The following is an 18,287-nucleotide window of genomic DNA, read 5'->3' as shown; positions in this document are numbered from 1 at the left end:
ACTGTCTATATTGGCTTAATGCCATGTCGCAGTCTTGAAGGAGTGGTCTGATTTAGAAGATGGAACTTCTTCAACCCTGTTGTAGCTCATGCCTCTCACTCAAACCTTTGTGGTTATCCAAGCAGCCTTCTGTGTTCTTACAGGTTCCTAGTAGTTGAGCATCTGCCAAGATTTATCTGCATCCCAAAGGAGAGGATTGCAGTCAGCACCTAGAGGCAGACTAAATGGAAGCCAGACCCTCAGGCAGCATACTTTAGTATGTGAATATTTTCCTTCAATGGAGGACTGAAAGGGGCTCTGAAAGGTAAATGAATCTGTCTGCTCCCTCTTCTGCTGAGCCCTGAGGGGATAGCCAGTTTAAAACTTCTTTTCTTTTTTACTATCATCGCATTGAACCCAGGAACACAAGGCCCACTGGGCACTGGTGCCAGACCTCTGAGTGGCAATCACAAAACCCCAGGTGGCAGATGTATGCATAAGCACCTCTCTCAGAGACACCAGCAGTATAGAGCGGGGCACAGAGAGAGCATTAAGGTGGCGCCCACTGGCCTCCCTAGTCTGTGGAGAGGAGGGTAGTCAGCCCCTCAGGCCACAACTGTTAACAGAAGCTAATAGTCTTCTCTCATAGAAAGACTGGTCAGTTCAGTCTGCTCCCTCCACCCAGGGCCTGGGAGGGATAACTGGTGAAAAAATGTTTCTCTGTTTGTTACAGTCTGGTGGTACCCTTGAACAGAAGCCTCACTGGCCACCAAAGCCAGGAGAGCAAGTAGCATCCTCCTGGCACCAGCCACAAAACCTGGGGCATCAGACTTGCACATGAGCCCCTTTCTGGGAGATCCTGGCAACCTGGACGAGGCAGGGGGAGAGCGGGAAGATGAACCCACCAGCCTCCACAGTTTCTGGAGAGCAATACAGTTGGACCTTCGAAGCCTTTTAAGTTAGAAGCCTGTCCCTTGGGCTTTTAAGGTTAGTGACTAGCCTCTTTCATGGAAAGACTGGGTACATTTCAGTCTGCTGCTCCTGCGCTGGGCCCTGGGGTTGAACCACAGGGAATCCACACAATCTAAGAACTATCTATTGGATTAGTTTGCTGTAGCTTTGTGGGTGTCATGTCTGCAATCCCTGTTGGCTTTCAGAGCTGATATTTTGGGGTCCATTTCTCAGGTGGAAGTCTTAAGAGTTGTGATACCAGCAGTGGGGTCCTCTGGGAGAATCTGAGTTGTGAGTTCTCTGCTGATTTTATGTCACTGCATGGGATGAGGTTTATGGTGAGATTGTGTCCCACCTACCCATTTTGATTTTGCGGGGTTTGGTTTATCTGATGTGTATGAGTTGCTCAGTTAGTTTCCAGATATCTTTAGAAGGAAATCGGTTTGTGTGTAGCTATAGATTCAGTGTGTCTGTGAGAGGTGGTTTCAGGATTCTCCTGTGTTGCCATTTTGAAGCAGAAAACATTTTTCAAGTTTCTTATAAGAAATGCTGCATCACCAACATTCTTTTTGGGACGGGTAATGATATTTTGTGGGAAAAAATGAATATCAGTGATTGAATTGAAAAGTGATTCAGGATGTTGGATTCAATGAGAAGTTTTAAGAATACCTTAACTGATTTATCTTCTTCATATTTTTCTCTCAGTGTATCCCCAAGAACTAGATATAATGATCCATGTTTAGTTAAGTATAAAGGACTCTTACTAACAGTTAACATTCCAAGTAAGAAGAAAATATGTGTTATAGTTTTTAATTGGCCATATTTTTCTTTCTTAGTGGTTTATAATAAACTAATTTTTTATTATATACCACTAAGAAAAACTAATAGTGCATCCTACAGTAGGTATATCTTAAATAAATTGCTTCATTTGGTTCTCATATGAATACTGTGAAATCAGGCAAATGAAATTTGGGGAATTTTCATTTTCTTACTGGTGAGGTTGTATTTTATTTTATACTTTTGAACCCAACCTAAAAAACTAGTTCAGAGATTTGTTTTCTGTAACATTCAACCACAAACTTAAAGCATTTTTACTGTTGAGTAGATCATGTTCCATAATGACACCTTTCTGAAAATGGGATATTACAAATGAAAGATGAAATATGGGAGTTAAGCATAGGTGTTTTATGCATAGAGTCAGGGAACACTCAGATATGACAGAAAATCCTGGATAGGAAGCAAAAGATTAAGGCTGGGAGAAATGTGGTGGGATGCAGTGTATCTCAGGCCTGCTCAAAGTGCTTTCCTGGCATTTACTGTTGTGTTATAGATTTAGGTCTTGTTCTTGAATCTTTCAGAGGTGGTTCATTTCTCCTAAACTGTGCCTTCAGATTATATAGCTGTCAGTTTGCCTGGATTGGTAGTCAAGTTCTTCCTTCTATGCAGAAGAAACCAATTCTGGAAGGACTATTATTTTACAGAATGGGTGGGAAGCCTGGTGAGACCCAAGATCAGGCAATGATAATAGAAGCAGCCAATAGCCCAGTTAGCTGCTCAGAATCTGGGACGACCAGTATTTTGGCCTTTCAGTTTCCTCCTGTCCAAAGTCAAATGTTGTTCAGTTACCAAAATGGGGATTCAGATCATGGGCAGCCAGCAAAGCTACTTATACACTGTATTATTATATATTATGCCATAAATGTTTTAATATCACTGAACAGAGCAGTTAAAATACATTTAATATAGCCATATTTAACTGTAAGGAATTATTTTTTTATTATTTCATTTTCTTTAAAGAGCACTGTTAAGTACAGTTGTCGTTCAGTCGCTAAGTCATGTCTGACTTTTTGCAACCCCTTGAACTACAGCCAGGCTTCCCTGTCCTTCACTATCTCCTGGAGTTTGCTCAAACTCATGTCCATTGAGTCAGTGATGCTATCTAACCATCTTATCCTCTGCTGCCCCCTTCTCCTCTTGCTCCCAGTCTTTCCCAGCATCAGGGTCTTTTTCAGTGAATTGGCTCTTGGCCAAACCTTTGGAGCTTCAGCTTCAGCATCAGTCCTTCCAATGAGTATTTATTGTTGATTTCCTTTAGGATTGACTGGTTTAATCTCCTTGCAGTCTAAGGGACTCTCAAGAGTCTTCTCCAGCACCACAATTGGAAAGATTCAATTCTTCGGCACTCAGCTTTCTTTATAGTCCAACTGTCATATCTATACATGACTATTGGAAAAACCATAGCTTTGACTAGACGGACCTTTGTCAGCAAAGTGATGCTTCTGCTTTTTAATATACTGTCTAGGTTTATCACAGCTTTTCTTCTAAGGAGCAAGTGTCTTTTAATTTCTTGATTTCAGTCACTGTCTGCAGTCACTTTGAAGCCCAAGAAAATATAGTCTGTCACTGTTTCCATTTTTTCCCCATCTATTTGCCATGAAGTACAGTTGACCCTCTGTATTTACAAGTGTGCATCCATGGATTCAACCAAATATGGAGCAAAACCTTAAAAAAAGAATTCCAGAAAGTTCTAAAAAGCCAAACTTGAATTTGCCATGCATTGGCAACTATTTACATAGCATTTGCATTGTATTAGGTATTATAAGTAACTCAGAGATGATTTAAAGTATATGGGGAGGATGTGTATAGATTGTATGCAAATAACATGCCGTTTTATATAAGGGACTTGAGCATCTGCAGATTTTGTTATCCCCAAGATAGCCCAGTTGGAACCAACTTGTTGCAGTTATTGAGGGATGACTTTCTTGGAAGACCTGTAAAACATCCCCAGAACGACAACATTCATCCTGCTATAGGCATGGCCATTTTTATTAATTCCTTCCTTGCCAAAAGTTAAAATATATAGGAATATTATTCTCCTAGAAAAAAATCCATTTTTGTTATGAAATATAAATTCACCTATAAAACCAGGCATGCCTATATGGATGGTAGAGGGTGGTTTTTAGATGTTTCTTAATTACGCCAAACTCCAGCAGTCCCTTGACTTCCATCTCAGAATTCACAGTCTTTAAGTATCTAACATGTCATTTATCTGTTTGCTTATTGCTTACTGCAAAGGTAATGAGTGATTATTTTAAAATTTGCAATATTACAGAAATGCAGAACAAAGAGTAGTAAGTCCCCATAACCCTGCCCTCAGGGATAACTCCTGTTAACAACTTGGTAGCTTGTACTCCAAACTGCCTGGGTTTCATTTCCAGCTTCTGCATTTAGCTGGCAGCCTTGGACCAGTTATTTGCGCTCATGCTGCCTCACTTTCATCATTGTGATAGTACTGGCTTATGGGGGTTCATGAGGGTTTTAATAAGATAATGTATAAAGTGTTCACTGTAGTTTCTGGCATATGCTGCTGCTGCTGCTAAGTCACTTCAGTCGTGTCCGACTCTGTGTGACCCCATAGACGGCAGCCCACCAGGCTCCCCCGTCCCTGGGATTCTCCAGGCAAGAACACTGGAGTGGGTTGCCATTTCCTGCTCCAATGTGTGAAAGTGAAAAGTGAAGTCGCTCAGTCGTGTCCGACTCTTAGCGACCCCACGGACTGCAGCCTACCAGGCTCCTCCATCCATGGGATTTTCTAGGCAAGAGTACTGGAGTGGCTTGCCATTGCCTTCTCCATCCTGGCATATAGAAAGAGCTTAATGAATACTAATTTTTCTACACATATTCATCTGGATAAGCTAGCTTATGTCACAATTAACAAACAACCCCCCAAATCTCAGAGATTTAACACAGCAAAGGTTTATCTCTTGTCAGTGCTACGTGACTTACACAGATGGGCAGGATGGTTTCCTCATGCAGTCATTCAGAGACCCAGGGTTCTGGAGATTCCACCATGCTGCGGTCGCACCCTGGAATACAAGGCCCCTTTAGTCACCATAGCGGTGAAAGAGACTGTAAAATCTCACATGGAACTTTTACTGCCTCAGCCCACGATTCTCCCCTTCCAATTGCAATTTATTGGCCATAACTGCAGGTGAGCTGGGAAATGCGGAGTGCAGTGGATGAGTTCTACTGCCTCCGTCACAATCCACGTCTTTCCCCTCAGCATGGTGTGTCATTATTGAAACTGTGATGTAGTTTTTTCTATTTCTTTAAACTCACTGTATCATAGACATCTCTCCATATCAATACACGTTCATTTATTAATAATTAAGCCCTTCTGTGTGTCAGGCATTGTTCTAGCTATGGGGTATACCAATGAAAAAAACGTTTGATAATCTCTGTCTTCATACAGTTTAATGCATTGCAAACAGGAAGTATAGTGTTTTTAAGTATAATATGTTAGAAAGTAATAAATGTTATGATGAGAAATAGGGAGAATGTAGAGGATGTGTTGGGAATACAGTCTTAAAAAATTTTTCATTGTAGTATAGTTGCTTTACAATGTTGTGTTAGTTTCTGCTGCATAGCAAAGTGAATCAGTTATACGTGTATCCTCTCTTTTTTAGATTTCCTTTCTATTTAGGTCACCACAGAGCATTGAGTCGAGTTCCCTGTTCCTATACAGTAGGTTCTCATGTCTATTTTATACACAGTAGTATATATTTTGTCAGTCTGTCTCATAATTCATTCTACTCTTCCTTCCTCCCTTGGTAATTGTAAGTTTGTTTATAAGTTCATCTGTACCTTTTTTCTGGATTCCACATATAAGGGATATTATCCATATGTTTTTCTCTTCTTGACTTACTTTAGTAAGCCTATGACAGTCTGTAGGTCCATCCGTGTCTCTGCAAATGGCACTATTTCATTCCTTTTTATGGCTGAGAAGTATTCCATTGTATATATGTACATGTCTTTATCCATTCCCCTGTCGATGGACATTTGGTTGCTTTCATGGTCTGGCTATTGTAAATAGTGCTCAATGAACATTGTGTGCATGCATCCTTTTGAATTATGGTTTTCTCCGGATATATGCCTAAGAGTGGGATTGCTGGGTCATATAATAGCTCTATTTTTAGTTTTTTAAGGGACCTCCATACTGTTTTCTGTGGTGGCTATACCAGTATACATTCCCACCAACAGTGTAGGAGGGTTCTCTTTTCTCCACACCCTTTCCAGCATTTATTATTTGTAAACTTTTTGATGATGACCATTCTGATAAGTGTGAGATGATGCCTCCTTATAGTTTTTATTTGAATTTCTCTGATAATTGGTGATGTGGAGCATCTTTTCATGTGCCTATTGGCCATCTGTATATCTTCTTTGGAGAAAGGTCATTTTAGGTCTTCCACCCATTTCTTGTTTGAGTTGTTTGTTTTTCTAATATTGAGCTGCATGAGCTGTTTGTATATTTTGGAGATTAATCCCTCGTTAGTTTCTTTGTTTGCAAATATTTTGCTCCATTCTGAGGATTGAGGATACAGTTTTAAATAAAATGATCACGGAAGGCCTATATGAGGTGACAAGGGCTTCTCTGGTGGCTCAGATGGTAAAGCATCTGCCTGCAGAAGCCCAGGGTTCGATCCCTGGGTTGGGAATATCCCCTGGAGAAGGGAATGACAACACACTCCAATGTTTTTGCCTGGGCAATCCCATGGAGAGAGGAGCCTGGCAGGCCACAATCCATGGGGTCTCAAAGAGTCGGACGCAACTGAACGACTAACAGTGTCCCTTTTACTGAAAGGTATGGTGAAATAGGTTTTGTGATTATTTTCAGAGGATGAATGTTCCAAGAAAATCAAATGATGTGTGGTTTGGTGATGTGTACATGAAAATGCACTTTTCTATTTTTGTATGTGTTTAAAGTTTTCCATGAAAAAAATTAAAAACAGAAACGTAGCCGTGACTCTTTTGTAACCCCATGGGGCTGGCCAGGCTCCTCCCCTGTTCATGTAATCTTCCATGGGTTGCCGTTTCCTCCTTCAGGGGGTCGTCCCAACCCAAAGACTCAACCCACGTCTTTTGTCTCCTGCATTGGCAGGTGGATTCTATACCATTGACACCACCTGGGAAGCTAAACATTCAAAGGCATGAGCAGATGCAAGCAATGGAATTCTCCAGGCAAGAATACTGGAGTGGGTAGCCACTCCCTTCTCCAGGAGATCTTCACGATCCAGGGATTGAATCTGGGTCTCCCACATTGCAGGAAGATTTATTACAGTCTGAGCCACCAAGGAGGTCCAGTTGTAAGACTCACATCTAAATTTTATGTCTACATTTTGGAAAAGAAAAAACATGATAGAAAATTTAATATATCTTCAAAATTTTCTAAAAAAAAACAAGAGTTTATCAATTTACTTCCTCAGAAACCATGTTTTAACTTGTTTATTTCTCTGCATCCTCACTAACTCTGGGTACTGTACAATCTAGCGTTGGATTACATTTTGCTGTTTATCACTGCATACTTGTATATGTTAGTCTTGTTTTTCTAACTATTTGTTAAACTCTTAATCTTTACTTTATTATCTCCCTTTCAGTCATTCCTTTAACATGGTTAGACATATTAGAAATTATCTATGGAAACTATGGAATGAGAAGTAAAGCTTAATGATGACTTTGTTAAATATAATGTCAGTCGCTAATCATTCTCACAGCATTTTGCTATGTTGAGAATATAAAAGAAAAAAAGTAAGCCACGTGAAATATTATATCCGAGCTCAAAACTACTTTAGGCACCTTTTCTCAAGTAATTGGCCGGTGTGAGGTACAGTTGAATAGAGACTTTTCTTAGTCACATACTTGCCATGATTCTTCCACTAGAAATTTTGTTCTTCCAGTGATTTCCTTTCTTTTGCCATAGAATTAGGCTGCTGCTGCTATTTCACTTCAGTCGTGTCTGACTCTGTGTGACCCCATAGATGGAAGCCCACCAGGCTCCCCTGTCCCTGGGATTCTCCAGGCAAGAACACTGGAGTGGGTTGCCATTTCCTTCTCCAATGTGTGAAAGTGAAAAGTAAAAGTGAAGTCGCTCAGTCGTGTCCGACCCTTAGCGACCCCATGGACTGCAGCCTACCAGGCTCCTCCGTCCATGGGATTTTCTAGGCAAGAGTACTGGAGTGGCTTGCCATTGCCTTCTCGGTAGAATAAGGCTACATTACGCAAACATTTGAGTAAATTCTGTCAGTTTTTCCTTAAAATGACCAAGAATCTCAACAGTTAGATGACTATGATTGAAACAAAAAATGAAATCAGCCCAGTTCGGCCCAGAGTTTACTGGATTGTCTCACACTTACTCAACTAGATTGTAAGGGCACACCCAGACTCCAAGGAGGAGTGTCTGAGAGAGCACTCACTTAGAACCACCCTGGAAGTGGTGACAGACTTGGTCAAGCAGTGAGAAACTCTTGTCAAATTGGTCTGTTGTTAGTCACACAACTGGAACATCATGTTTAAAGGAAAATGCATGATGCTGCTAGGAAGCTGTGTTGGAAGAGCTGTGGCCAAAGAAAAGAGAATTTAATCTAGAGAGAACTGCACTTCATTGACCCAGATGACTTGGAAGTCTGGTGCATAGAGTCTTGTTTTCATAACTTAGTTCACCCTTATCATGATGTATTCTATGAGGCAGAATCTCTATTTTGAGAAATGTGTTGTTACCTCAGGAAGGACGGATGACTGCATTATACTGACATTCAGTTGGAAACATTTTTAGGATTTAGAATGATTTATTTTTTCAGTATCAGACTGTCTACTCACCAGCCTTATTTAATCATGAAAACAGCTTTAGAATAGTGGCCATACCTCAATGTCAAACACAGAAAACATAATAGCATCATTATAATTCAAAGGTCGCAAAACTGCTTGGAGACAATAAACAGTTATTTTGATCTCTGAACTTGAGTTTCCTCCTGCAAAACATGGAGACACAGATTATCCTCCTTCTGTATTTTACTGGTATGGTTTGAGTATACGAAAATCCCAAGCCTGGTTCTTCCAGGCAGAAACCCGAACAAAGGGAAACATAAAGAATCATGAAAGCACCATTCATATGGCCCTCATATGTTCCCTCTGTTAATTAGTAATCCTCCTCTGAAGGAAGGATTTCCTTAGATTTCTACCTGAGGATAGAGCTTTGCTTTATACTCCTCTAATATATCACAGATTCTCTATTCAGTGATCATTCATTCATTCTTTTGTGTGTTGATCATTTGCCAAATATTAAGATCCTACCATATACCAAGAAACAGTGCTAAGGACTGGAGATCTAAAGAGAAAATAAGATAGACAACTTCCAGCCCTTATGGAACTGATAAGAGAGCAAGGGACACCAGTGTTACACAAATATCTATAAATGCACTGAGATTATGCAGACATAGTACAGGGTGCTGTGGGAGCTTTCAACCTATTTGGGAAGTCACAGTGAATTTTTAGAGATATCAAAGCTAAACAAGAAAAATGAGAAGTAAGCTAGGTGAAGAATAGAGGGGAAAGTGGTTAGGCAGAGGCAACAGCACTGAGTTGATTTTGAAGTACTGTGAAAGGAAAGCCAGAGGGGCTGTGGTGAGAGGCAGGACAGGGGCCTCACTGAGGGTTTCGTCTCTATTCTGAGAGTGATGGGAGGGAAGCCATTGGAGTTTCCTATTTATTTATTTATTTTGTTGTTTTATATGTTTAAGCAGGGAAGTGACATGGTCACTTGCATTTTTAAAAGATCATTCTAGGCACTATCTGCAGAATGGAGGAGAGGATCCTGTACAGATACATGTAGAGAAAGCAGTTAGGAGGCAATTAGAGGAAATAGATTAGGAAGTGGGTAGAGAAGAGGAAGAAAAAGTAGACTGAATCAAGAGATACTTAAGAGACAGAGTCAATAGGGTTTGATTGTGAAAAAAGGATGAATCAAGGCTGACTTCTAGATTTCTGGCCAGACCGAATGGGTGGATGTCATTTATTTAAATAAGGAATCCTGGAAGAAGAGAAGGTTTGGGAAGGAGAGTCATGAATCATACTTGACCAGCACATAGCATACACAATAAGACATTTAGAATATAAAAACCTCAGGATGCAAATTATATATAGATATACCAATATAGGTTCTCATCAAAATTATGTTTATTACTTAATCTCCAAGTCTTGCTTTATAAGTTCTGGATATTTATATCCTTTTAGTAAAGAAAGCTGATCGCTGAAGAATTGATGCTTTTGAACTGTGGTGTTGGAGAAGACTCTTGAGAGTCCCTTGGACTGCAAGGAGATCCAACCAGTCCATTCTAAAGGAGATCAGTCTTGGGTGTTCATTGGAAGGACTCATGCTAATGCTGAAACTCCAATACTTTGGCCACCTCCTGTGACGAGTTGACTCACTGGAAAAGACTCTGATGCTGGGAGGGATTGGGGGCGGGAGGAGAAGGGGACGACAGAGAATGAGATGGTTGGATGGCATCACTGACTCGATGGACATGAGTTTGAGTGAACTCCGGGAGTTTGTGATGGACAGGGAGGCTTGGCGTGCTGTGATTCATGGGGTCGCAAAGAGTCGGACACGACTGAGTGACTGAACTGAACTGAGTGGTCTTTTATAGTCCTATTCATGGGTATGTTAGGTCCTTCTGGTCCAGGCATTCAGGCTTGTACTGGCTTTCACTTTATATTGCACTAAGTCTACTCATGCTTACAGACGTCTTCCCAGGTGGCACTAGAGGTAAAGAATCCGCCTTCCAACGCAGCAGGTGCAAAAGACTCAGGTTCGATCCCTGGGTTAGGAAGATCCCCTGGAGAAGGAAATGGCAACCCACTCTAGTATTCTTGCCTGGAAAATTCCATGGACAGAGGAGCCTGGCAGGTTACAGTTCACAGGGTCACAAAGAGTCAGACAGGACCGAGCGCTTGCACACACATACATGCACACATTTTCTTATAGATTCTAAAACTGTTGTGAAGTCAAATGGGCCTTAGGAAGCACCACTACGAACAAAGCTAGTAGAGGCAATGGAATTCCAGTTGAGCTATTTCAAATCCTAAAAGATGATGCTGTGAAAGTGCTGCACTCAATATGCCAACAAATCTGGAAAACTCAGCATTGGTCACAGGACTGGAAAAGGTCAGTTTCATTCCAATCCCAAAGAAAGGCAATGCCAAAGAATGCTCAAACTACTGCACAATTACACTCATCTCACACGCTAGCAAAGTAATGCTCAAAATTCTCCAAGCCAAGCTTCAACATTACGTGAACCATGAACTTCCAGATATTCAAGCTGGATTTAGAAAAGGCGGAGGAGCCAGAGATCAAATTGCCAACATCTGCTGGATCATCAAAAAAGCAAGAGTTCCAGAAAAACATCTACTTCTGCTTTATTGATTACACCAAAGCCTTTGACTGTGTGGATCACAATAAACTGTGGAAAATTCTGAAAGAGATGGGAATACCAGACCACCTTACCTGCCTCCTGAGAAACCTGTATGCAGGTCAAGAAGCAACAGTTGGAACTGGACATGGAACAAGACTGGTTCCAAATCAGGAAAGGAGTACGTCAAAGCTGTATATTGTTACCGTGCTTATTTAACTTATATGCAGAGTATATCATGCGAAATGCCAGGCTGGATGAAGCACAAGCTGGAATCAAGATTGCTGGGAGAAATATCAATAACCTCAGATATGCAGATGACACCACCCTTATGGCAGAAAGCAAAGAAGAACTAAAGAGACTCTTGATGAAAGTAAAAAAGAAGAGTGAAAAATCAAATCACCAGAAACAACAGGGAACTGGAGTCAAATCCCACAATTTATAATGGAAGATTTTAATACCAATTTCTCAGTGGTAGGTCAAGCAGACAAAAAAAAGTGAACAAGAATATAAAAAATTCGAACAAAACAATGAATATATTTGATTCAGTGGACACATAGAACATTCCACCCCAAAACTTCAGAATACACATCTTTTAATGGAATATTTGTGACCATATATTGAGGTATAAAGGAAGTCTCAACAAATTTCAAAAGAATGGTATCGTACATATTGCTTTCTTTGATCACATTGGGATTAAATAAGAAATATGTACTGAAAAAATATTGAAAGCTCATGTTAGATGACTCAGTCACTCAGTATGAGAGAAATGCAAATCAAAACCACAATGAGGTACCATCTCACGCCAGTCAGAATGGCTACTATCAAAAAGTCTACAAAAAATAAATGCTGGAGAGGGTTCAGAGAAAAGGGAACCCTCTTACATTCTTAGTGGGAATGCAAACTAGTACAGCCACTACGGAGAACAGTGTGGAGATTCCTTAGAAAACTGTAAATAGAACTGCCATATCACCCAGCAATCCCACTGCTGGGCATACACACCAAACAAACCAGAATTGAAAGAGACACGTGTACCCCAATGTTCATCGCAGCACTGTTTACAATAGCCAAGACATGGAAGCAACTTAGATGCCCATCGGAAGATGAATAGATAAGAAAGCTGTGGTACATATACACAATGGAATATCACTTAGCCATTAAGTAGAATGCATTTGAATCAGTACTAATGAGGTGGGATGAAACTGGAGCCTATTATACAGAGTGAAGTAAGTCAGAAAGAAAAATACCAATACAGTATACAAATGAATATATATGGAATTTAGAAAGATGGTAACGATGACCCTATGTGTGAGACAGCAAAAGAGACACAGATGTAAAGAACAGTCTTTTGGACTCTGTGGGAGAAGGGGAGGGTGGGATGATTTGAGAGGGTAGCGTTGAAACGTGTATATTATCATATGTGAACCAGATCACAGGTCCAGGTTCAATGCATGAGACCGGGTGCTCAGGGCTGGTGCACTGGGATGACATTGGGGGATGGGATGGGGAGGGAGGTGGGAGGGGGGATCACATGTGCGCCCGTGGTTGATTCATGTTGATGTATGGCAAAAACCACTACAATATTGTAAAGTAATTAGCCTCCAATTAAATTAAATAAATAAATTTTTTAAAAAATAAAAATTCAAAAAAAATTTCAAAAAAAAAAGCTCATGTTTGGAGACTAAGAAACATACTCATAAACCACTTAGAAAATAGTGGAAATTTGACAGTCTTTAAACTGAATGTTAAACATGTTGCATATTAAAAAATGATGGGGATTGCTGTTTCTATACTTGATGTAATAACTGATGTTAGGCTTAGCTTCATGCCAGAAACGGCTGTGAAAGTGGCAAAGCAGTGAAAATAACTGCTCTCAGGCAGTGGACAACAGCACAGGTCAGTGATCCTTAAGGGAAACATGAAGTGACCTTTATGATAGTCTTCCCTTTCTGAACAGGAGCACTTTTTGGTGTGTGGTGCAAGAGGTGGGCTGAAGTGCAGAGCAGCCGAGTAGAAGAGGCAGAGATCAGATTTGAGTTGCTGAGGTGACTGCAGTTTGCGAGCCAGTACACACAAAAGTGCTCCGCTGTCCCTGGGATTCTCCAGGCAAGAACACTGGAGTGGGTTGCCATTTCCTTCTCCAATGTGTGAAAGTGAAAAGTGAAAGTGAAGTCGCTCAGTCGTGTCCGACTAGTAGCAACCCCATGGACTGCAGCCCACCAGGCTCCTCTATCCATGAGATTTTCTAGGCAAGAGTACTGGAGTGGCTTGCCATTGCCTTCTCCAATGTAACAGTCATAAAAACAGCAAACTTTTGGCGAGATTTATCAAGAAAAAAAATGCATAAGTAAACAATAATAGGAATGAAAAAGGAGGCTTAGAAATGCTTCCAACATTTAAAAAAAGATATTAAGCTTTTGGTAAAAACCTTGAAAATTAGATTAAAATTGGTAGTCTTAGAAAATATAACTTCCTGCAGCTATCTCTAGAAGAAATTGAATCTCTGAAAAGTAGTTCTATAGTCATGAAATACATTGTGTGTGTATATGTAAGTATGTAACTTGTCAAGGTGTATCTATAATTTAAATGTAAGAGCCAAAAATATGCTAGTGAAGAAGAACAAGATGGGGAGAATTGCTTTACAGATTACCTTCCTAAAATCTTCAGTAATTAAGAAAGGGTGATGCTGGTTCAGGATAGAAAAAAATGACCAGTGGAACAGAATAGGATACCCAAATAGAGCCCTGCCTAGATGGAGAGTTGATTTGTAAGAGGCTTGCTTGGTGGGTTAGTTGAAGAAAGGACTTTAAAAAAAATGTGATGACCCAGAGGGAGGATAAAGGGAGGAGGGAGGTGGGAGGGGGGTTCAGGAGGGGGAACTTATGTAAACTCGGGGCGAATTCATGTCAGTGTATGCAAAACCAACCAATATAATATTGTAAAATAATTTGCCTCCAATAAAAAATAATTACAAAAAATAAAAATAAAAACACCAAAAAAAAAATGTTAATACAATTTAGATCCATGACTTTAGAGTCCTACCTCCCACCATGTGCTAAAATAAATTCCAAGTAGATGAAAGGTATAAACGAGAAGGACAAAAAAAATAAAAGTTTTAGAAAACCATATAAAAATATTTTATGGCTTTGGAGTCAAAAGCATTTGGAGAACTTACACTTCCCAACTTCAAACTTTACTACAAAACTACAGTAATCAAGACAGTGTGTTTTTTGGCACAAAATAGAAATATAGACGGGCTTCCCAGGTGACACTAGTGATAAAGAACTCGCCTGCCGATGCAGGAGACTTAAGAGACGCGGGTTTGATCCTGGGTCAAGAAGATCCCCTAGAGGAGGGCATGGCAACCCACTCCAGTGTTCTTGCCTGGAGAATCCCATGGACAGAGAAGCCTGGTGCAATGGTCCATGGGGTTACAGAGTCACACACGACTGAAGTGACTTGGCATGCACACATGGCACAGACATATACCTTAATGGAAGAAAATGTAGAATATAGAAATAAACTCTTATGTTTGTGGTCAATTGATTTTCCACAAGAATGCTAAGACAATAATTCAATGGGGAAAAAATTGTCTTTTCAATATATGGTGCTGGGAAAATTGAATATTCACATGTGAAAGAATAAAATTGAACCCTCTATCTCAACTATTCACAAAATTTAACCAAAACTGATCTAGATCTCGGAGAAGGCAATGGCAAGCCACTCCAGTACTCTTGCCTAGAAAATCCCATGGACAGAGGAGCCTGGTGGGCTACAGTCCATGGGGTCGCTACTAGTCAGACAAGACTGAGCAACTTCACTTTCACTTTTCACTTTCACACGTTGGAGAAGGAAATGGCAACCCACTCCAGTGTTCTTGCCTGGAGAATCCCAGGGATGGCAGAGCCTAGTGGGCTGCCGTCCATGGGGTCGCACAGAGTCGGACACGACTGAAGTGACTTAGCAGCAGCAGATCTAGATCTAAATGTAAAGAAACTATAAAACTACTTGAAAAAACACTGGAGTAAATTTTAGTGACCTTGAGTTAGTCAATAATTTTTTATATACAACACCAAAAGGACAGCTGATGAAAAAATAAATTGGATAAACTGGATTTCATAAAAATTAAAAGTTTTATGGGGCAAACTATACCATCAAGAAAATTTAAAGACATCTCATTGAAAGGGAGAAAATACTGGTTGAGGGTGGCAAAGAAAGCCCTCTAGCAGCACATGAGATGCAAATGCTGGCAGTTAGGAAAGCAAGTTCTATTAATATGGAGGCCTCAAGGCACATGGGCTGGGCACCAGTAGTATCTGCTGCACAGTCCCAGACTCTCTTCAGTAGTATTAGGCAGGCCCAGTCTTAGCTGGGGTTTCTGCAGAAAGTATATATCGCCTGAGGCACAACCCTTATGTGCTATCCCTGTATCAGGGCAGCTGGTCCAAGAAACAGGAATAAGAAAAAGAGTGAAGCAAGGGAGGAGGGGGCTTTCTGTTCCGTTCCGTCGCTCAGTCGTGTCCGACTCTTTGCGACCCCGTGGACTGTAGCCTACCAGGCTTCTCTGTCCATGGGATTCTCCAGGCAAGAATACTGGAGTGGGTTACCGTGTCCTTCTCCAGGGGATCTTCCCGACCCAGGGATTGAACCCGGGTCTCCCGCATTGGAGGCAGACGTTTTAACCTCTGAGCCACCAGGAGGGGGAGCTAGTATGAAATTGCGTTATGGAGCTGGCCATCATTACATGCCAGAGGTTGCTGGATCTCTTGGAATAGTCCTTCAATTCTGTCGCTCAGTCGTGTCCGACTCTTTGCGACCCCAGCAAAGACTGCAGCACTTGGCCAAGGTCACAAAACTAGTAAGAAACAGACCAGGTTTGGGAACCACGCCTTTTATTTTTTGTGTGTGTGAACTCCTAAAACAATGCTTTTTCTATTATACCACGAAGCCTCTTCGAAGAAAGGATTGAGATTCCTAAATCTCCTTTTAGCCAGTACTCTTTAAAAAAAAAAAAAGCCTATTTGTTTTTTAAAAGTAGGTCATTCAAATACATGGTGCAAAATTCAAGAAAAAACAAGAGCATCCAGTGAAAGCTCTTCTTTTAACCCTGTCCACTCACTCAGTTCCTCTTTCAAGAGCAATTAATGTTACCAGTTACTTGTGTATCTTTCCCAAAGCATTTATACAGAAATATAAATATTCTTTTTCATGTATTTAACAGAAATAACATACATACACACTAGTCTCACCTTGGGTTTTTGTTTTTTTACTTAACATCTTGGAATTCACATCCATATTCCTACCCAAAGCTTAGCTAACACTTTGAAGTACTCTCATCACTGGACCTTTTATTATTAAAGAATACCAGATGTAGTATACTAAAATTTATCTGCCGTTTCCCCTGTCCTACTTATCCACTCCCGAAAGAATAAACAAGAAGCAAAATAGTTAAGAATCAGGCAACAGGAAAGGAATGGAGAAATATAAAATACAAGCTCAACAGTGGCTCTTAAAAGACTTCTTTTGTTTTCTCTCAGGTTGCTTTGGCCCTAATGCATCTGCTATTTTCAGGTGTGTTTCATAAAGTAGCTTCTGTTACTCTTCCCTACTGTGTTTTTGTTCATATGCTTGAGTGGAATGCGATTGTGTATTTGTCCTTCTGGCAGCTCAGACCATTTGGCCCCCAGTATTCCTAGATGAAAATATATTGTGAAAATGAATGGGAAGCCTAGATCTTATTCTCCAAATTTCATAGCCCCAAAGTCTCCACCATACAATGAAGCACTTGATTGCATTCAGTCTAATGCTTTTCACTAGTTGTTTCTTTTATCTAGCTACAGCCTTCAGGGCTGAGACCATAATCACAGCATGCTACTAAAGCCACAGTAGGTGCATATTAGTGAGTGCTAGAGGATAGAAGATAGATTTGGTGATCTTGATACTTCCTTCTGTATTGACAGGCTACTAAGAGAGCTAGCTGCTTGGGGATATGGGGAGAGGTGAGGATGGAAGTAGATTGGAATCACAAGGAAGATCTCTTGGGATATATGTGCTAGTCCACCCACATTCCTATACCAGCATCTCAGCTGGAGGAGGGAGAGAGAGAGAATGTATTCTGAGAAAGCTTCTTAGGTGATTCTCATATTCCTGCATCCTCATTCACAACTGTGGCTAAGAGAAAAGGAGAGGCACAAAGACAAGAGCAAAATCAAGTATCCTCTTCAGCTGAAAAGCATTAAGCAATTTATTTTAAAAATATTTATTTATTTATTTGGCCATGCAGAGTTTTAGTTGTGGCATGTGGGATCTAGTTCCCTGACCAGGGATCGAATCCAGGCCCCCTGCATTGGGAGTGTGGATGCGGAGTCTTAGCCCCTGGACCACTGGGGAAGTCCCTTAAGCAATTTATTTTAAAGGGAAGAAAATAGGGTTTTCTTTTTATTTCCTAATTTTTTTCTTGTCATCATAGTAGCGCACAGAAAGAGCAAAGAGTAATAGTGAAAGCTGCCTATACACATAATCTAAGAGGCTCAGATGGCTGTGTTTGTATTTTCTAGGTATTCTAATTTGTTCGGTAGAGGTTGTTCTATCTTCTTTGTCTTTTCTTCCCAAAAGATTCACTCAGAAAGATCCTGGATCCATGATATTAATGTCCAATAACATATACACTAATATTTTCTGATTTTCTAATTCAGTGCTTCCTGAACTTCAGTGAGCACCATGATCATCTAGAGGATTTGTTAAAGCACAGATTTCTGGAGTCCATTCTCAGAGTTTCTGATTCAGTACATGCAAGGTGGCATCTAAGAATTTTCATTTCTAACAAATTCCCATTTGATGCTGATGCTGCTCGTTTGGGGACCACACTTTGAGACTAATTTCATACTTACCACTGTAGGGGGGAGGGAACCCTAGGAACTAACAAGAGTGATTGAGAATGACAATCACAATGCATGTCAATAGAAGATGTTGTAATGCACATTTCTGAAGAAGAAATGCTCTTTTAGCATAGTAAAATCCAGAAGTGTCTCCAGCATTCAGATGGGATTTCTGTGTAATGAGAGCTTTTGACCTAAAATCCATCCTTCCAATGTGAGAATTCTCATTAGAACAAAA

The sequence above is a fragment of the Moschus berezovskii genome, chromosome 9 (assembly GCF_049115385.1).
Source record: "Moschus berezovskii isolate FMDL1 chromosome 9, NW_MosBer_1.0, whole genome shotgun sequence".
In the NCBI taxonomy this organism is placed as follows: Eukaryota; Metazoa; Chordata; class Mammalia; order Artiodactyla; family Moschidae; genus Moschus; species Moschus berezovskii.
This window is presented reverse-complemented; position numbering follows the sequence as displayed.